This window comes from Podarcis bocagei (genome assembly GCF_964188305.1).
Source record: "Podarcis bocagei genome assembly, chromosome: 1".
NCBI classification, from domain to species: domain Eukaryota; kingdom Metazoa; phylum Chordata; class Lepidosauria; order Squamata; family Lacertidae; genus Podarcis; species Podarcis bocagei.
The window spans coordinates 63,163,543-63,169,542 of NC_138125.1; positions in this window are offsets into that span (position 1 = coordinate 63,163,543).

A 6,000-nucleotide genomic window follows, 5' to 3' on the forward strand; every position below is an offset into this window, starting at 1 on the left:
CCATGCAGTTCTAATGAAGGAAAGAAAAAACAACATTGCAATTGCAAGCAAGACAAAGAGGATCACGTGTAAATAGAAGGGCTGCACACGCACACACACACACCCCAATCCAATCCAATCCAATCCTGGGCACAACCTGTAATTTGGATCAGCTCCGACCTGGATTGGGCCCTGAATTGATTTGGGAGCTGGGCCTGATGTTTAATTAGGGTTGTATATTTCTTTCTTACTTACAACCAGTCATGGGGTGCCTCTGCCACTCATTGGCCCTGGTTCCACCTTTTGCTGGCCTTTTGCCCTGCCAGTTTCAGTGGTACCAGCCACTACTTGAGGCAGGGGAAGAAGGATACACTGCATCTCCTTTCCTCCTTGCAGCTACGGAGAACAGGACTGAACTTCCTGCTCACCAGCAGGGGAGTGGAGAGTTCCACCCTGCTGGGTGCTGCTCCGCCAGCACATTCCCTGTCGTCTGCAAGATGGAATCTTCCACTGAGGGTTCCATCTTGCTCAGTGTAGCTATGACTGAGGGTTCCCCTGCTGGGAACAGGCATGTGCAGTCAAAACACAGTGCAGGGTTGTTTGAAAGCCATTTTGCAAATAGCCCTGTTCTGCTCTTGGCCGAGATTGCGGCCTGCCTCTCCTTGTTCCCCTCCTTTTGACCTGAGGTGATCCAGTGCTGCATCAACCCCATCTGGCCAAAGTCCTGATGGCCCCAAATTGACAGATTTGGTTCAGCTTCTGGGCTTTGAATAGCTCCAGTGCACAGCTGTAGTAATTAGGTCCTTATGGAATGACTGGATTCATGCATGTGAAAAAGTGTCGCTCTCCATCCAGCTTTCTCAAATATGATTCTTTCAACTCCAGTTAAGACTCCAGCTGATGCCAGCAGAACCACCTTGGAACAACACTCCAGTTACACACCAGCCAAGCATCTTGTATTATCTTTTCAACACCCGTTGAAACCTTCATTTTCCAACAAGTCTTTTCAATTGAGATTTTTATCCCAGTCTGTCTTATCTTTATTGGACTTGAAATTGTGTTTTTAATATCTGTTTGTATTGTTGATTGATTTATGGTTAAAATCACTTTGGGATGCATTATGGGAAGCAATCCATAACTGAAGCAAACAAATAAATAAATAAACACATTTCAGTGAAGAGTGCTTATGTGTACCGTATGTATTGACGGGCATTTTTCAAAAAATCACCTTTATTCTGTCTACTTTAGTTTGACTCTCACCCCTGCCCTGGGTTAAACAATATGGTATATAAAGAGCTGATACAGCATAGAGGCTAATGGTACAATTCTATTCATGTGTACTCAAAAGTGAATTTGATAAGAAGTCAATGGGTCTCAGGGCATTGGAGTGCAGCCTGTGGCTGGTAACTGGGATAAAGGGTGTCTTCAGTTTACATTTAAGCTAGGGCAAAAATGACCACATTCAAATACCTGCCCTTGCTATATCATTTGCCACCTAGAGAATGTAAAGTTATTGGGCAGTACCTACAAGCTGCAAATTAATTAAATGAATAAAATACACACCCACACCCCAAAAATGATATTATTATTTCTGAGCCCTTCAGAAAAGCCTGTGGAGAAAAGTCCCCAAACACTTAAATGGTACAAGGGTCATCTTAGAGAGAAAAATAATGCCTGAAATCAAGAAATAAAACTTTTGAGGAGGGGTTCTGTAACTAAGGCAAAGCGCTCTTAAGAGTGGAAACATCCATTGATTTTTCTGGCCTCTGGGGGTTTCCCTGTGACTTGTTACCCCATCTGGCAGTGGTATTGATGGACTGTGATCACTCCACATTACGTCGCTTCTGCCAGATGGAGAGACAGGCTGCAGAAATCCATTCCAGAGACTGTATTCACTATTCAGCCTCCAGGCTGTATGTTGTTCTCACCAGCCATACAATATTTCTTCCTCCTCTGAGGAATGGCTAATGAAGGCTAGCTAAGTAGGCAGGGTGTCGTTATATAGATAAAAGCACAAGGAGATAATGGATTTGCCTAATACCATACACGGAGGAGCCTAATGGCAGTAGACATGAGAGAGTGGGACCGGCATCTTTGCTTCTTGAGTCTGAACCTTAACCCTAGAATGACAGCATTAAGTGAAAAGTAGCGAGATGATGGCAACATGTGGAATCACCAGCTGGGGCATGGAAAGCGGAGGACAGATGAGAAAGAAACCCTTATGCAGGCTATTTTGCACAGTCATTTGTTGAAAGCCACCCATCGCCAGCAACTAGGCAAATAGGGCTAAAAGCTGTAGCTGCCTAGACAGCCCTACCACATATACAGTACATGTCTACTCAGAGGTACACCCCATTGAGTTTCATATGGCTTACCCCCAAGTAAATAGGTATAAGAGTACAGCTTAAATAGGCAGACGCAAAATATATGTCATCCTTATGATTAATGTTTATGGATCTCTCTAAGTGCCTCATTAAATAAGTATGTTCAGGGCCAGAAAAGCAGCAATTATCCATTGTCCTGCTTTAGTGGCCAATAAGTTAAATAAATTCTTGACTGAAATTCTGTAGGGGGCAATAAACATTAGCCATTGTCGTGCCATGAAGGTGGCTTTTAAAAAGTCTTCTTAGAAAAGGAGGATGCATTGATTACTGTCAGGGTTATCCAAATGCCATATTCAATATTTCATCTTTTCGATCTCAAAATGGAAAGGGGATTTGAAATGAAAATGGATTCTTCTTCTGCTGCTTCTTCTTCTTCTGTTTGCAGAAAACACACACGTACACGGCTGAACAGGAATTCTTTACTAAATTTGTTCATTGTTCTTTTCCTCCGATTTTCTCATTCAGGAGTAGTAATGCAATGTGCAGACCTAAGTACGGTAATTGAGAGTGAAATGGACAGTGCCAAACACAAGCTTGGAAAAGAAAAACTTTTTCCTGCAGCTTAAAAGTCACAGCTTTAATTAGCATGGGACTCTATGATGCAGACAACATGGGTATTTCTGTGACTGAGAAATCTAAGAGAATAATCACAGGAAGCAAAGCCATGGACTGTCTCGTTGAGCATCCCATTGCCAACATATGAATGGGAGCAGCACAGACCTTAAACTTTAGAGAAAAGTGTGGGATGTGATAGAAGATGAATCTGTGGAGAAGCTTCCAAAAACAGATAGTTGTTTTATACTCTGAGACAAGACAGGAGTGTGTAACATTTGATAGGATAAAGCAACTGTCTTTTTTCTTAGCTTGAGGGAGGGAAGCTACGGATGACAATCAAGAACACACACGGATAATCAGAAATAATCTGTGAGAAGGAGCTATCAGAGAAGCAGAGAGGTAATAAATTGATCTTTCAAAGAAGAGGAGGAAGTGGTGTAGTATATAGAGGCAAGGCGGGTACACTAATGGGCTCCATTACTCTCCCCTTGGTACTACAAGCTTCTGTGTTTATTCATTTGTTTATTTAACAGAACCCATTTATACCCCACCAAAGTTGCTCAAGGCATCCCACAAGGACCATTTATCAAGAACTCCATGCAATGTAACTAACTGAAGTAAGTAAACTGTAAACATCAGAACAAGTGTGGGAAACCTGTAGCCCTACAGATGCTGTTGAACTACAGCTTTCATCAGCCCCAAGTCCAACGAGGGCGAACTTAACTCCCTTCCCCTGTGATGCATTCACCACTCCTTCGACCCATCTAGTCAAACCCCCCCTCCCACTAGGCTTTATCAACTATTATGGGCAGGGATCAAGAGGGTAGGTAGTCAGCCTCACCACTGCAAGAATCTTGTTTACACTCTCAGGCTGCAGCAACTGAAACCAATTCCACACTCTGTCATTCAACAATGCTCCAGGAACCTCCGGGAACCCTGAACCAATTGTGGCACCAAGTTCAGCATGGACCCACGTAATGCTCCCTTCAAAGTGAAGAACACTAATGAACTATTGGATAGAAATTCTACAAAACTGGGCAAATTACTGAGAAAGCCTTGCTCTTTCCTTTGTACAATTTAATTTTCAAGGTGCAGAGTCGGGGGGGGGGGGATACACCTGGAGCAGGGCTTCCATTCTTCTCCAAGAATTCATGACGGTATGGAATCTTGTAAGTTGCAGTGAAATTCCTGAAATATTATTTTCAGTAGCTCATATCTTCAGGGCCTTTGTCCAAAGGGGCTGATTACTAAAGAAAGCCCTAATTTGAATAAATAGGATAAATGTTAAATGTAATAAATATTAAATCTGAGAAAATGCAGGGTGGTATCCAACAAATTAGTTCCATGAGCTCAAAGATCTTCATTTGCACAACAAAATCTCCCCAACAGCCTTCTTAAATCTGCTCCAGAAGATATTTTTGGGGGGGTGGGAACCCTGAACAGATTTAGGGGTCCTGCATGAAGAAGAGAGGAGGGGAATTTCCATTGTGCAGCCAGAAATATTTGCACTAACATAACTGTATAGCTGCATAGCTGGAAACTGCCTACAATTTTCACACAAGATACCGGTATGTTCTATCATCTGAAGAAAGCATAGCCTAGCTATTCCAGGGTGCTTTGCAACTATAGCCATTCAAGACTATAACAATGGAATTCTGAGTTCTCTGGCACAGTTGGTGCAAACAATGGATGTTAATGCTACACCCCAGACTCCAAATGCTATCTCCAAATGGTTGTAGTATAGCATGGGTACTCCATCTTACCTTTCTCAGGTGCTGTAGCAGGCAACTTCCATAACCAACTTCTGGATTCATTGTTGAGATGTATATTTCTACGTCACACACTATTTTTTGTGATTGTGTTTTTAATTCTAAGTTTCTTAACTGTTCTAAACTGTATTTTTAGATTGTTGTAAAGCACCCTGGGACCTTAGGGTGAAGGTCAGGTAATAAATGAAAATAATTTACACCATCACCATTGTCTTCATCATCATCCTTCCCACTGCCTTTCTGCTTTCTCCTTCCCTCCCAGTAAGAAATAGTGACATTTGTTGTGGAACTAGTGTTGTGGCTCTACCCCACCTGGCCAATCATTTCAGGGTATAAAGCATCTTCCAAACTATCTGAACGATAATCTTGGTCATTTGATTGCCCTTTTTACCCACTGTTGTCTTTTTAATTGTATATATATTGCTTGTTTTATGTTGCTATGGCCGTTGGCTAACACGAATAAAGTTTATCTATCTATATCATCTTCCAATGTTCCTGTGATTGCCACCAAGCCCTCTACAAGCAGATCCTATGAATCCTGAATGATAGTTAACTGCTTTGTGGTTTTTAGTGTTTCCATAGCCACTAAGGATATCTGCTGAGGAGAAATCATGCCTTCTATGCCCTTCAAATGAGGCTTTTAGCAAGGGCTATGTGTCTTTAAAGGGATTACCAATCTGTCCCGTCTAATTCTTCCAGAACCTCTTCATCTAGCCTCTACTATAAACATCCTGTCATGCAGCTGGAAGGTTTTAACAAGTTTTTGTCAAAGTTGAGTAAATAAAAACATTTTTTCTCCAAAAACCAAGACTTTAAAAATACATTTCTACAAACTTGAAGTATATAAATTCTTTTTTAAAAATGGAAACTGGAAGTCTCATAGGATATACAATAGTTCTTTGGAGAAATCTCAGACAGGTTGATGCCCAGCAGCCCTGATCTAACATTATGTTGTTGTTGGCATCTGTCTGTCTGTCTCAAGAGGCAATGTAGTGTGTCTCTGAGGGTGAAGTCAAACCGCTGTGTTAGCAGCACCAAAGTGATCTCCTCAGGATGCAAGCCTGGTTGGTGATATAATAACCAATATCCTTTTGTTCAGTCTTCACTCAGTTTGCTGTCAGAGAAATTCCTATTTGGAAAAGTATGCATATCTCTGTGTTTAGTTAAATTGAAACAATGCCTTTAGGAGGAAAGCTAGTACAGGAATAATTGAGATATGCCTGATCAACAGGCTGATTGTTTGACCCACTTCAGCTAACAGGGAAGAATGCATGAAAATAGAGACTTCATGATGGGCAGGACAAGTTATTAAA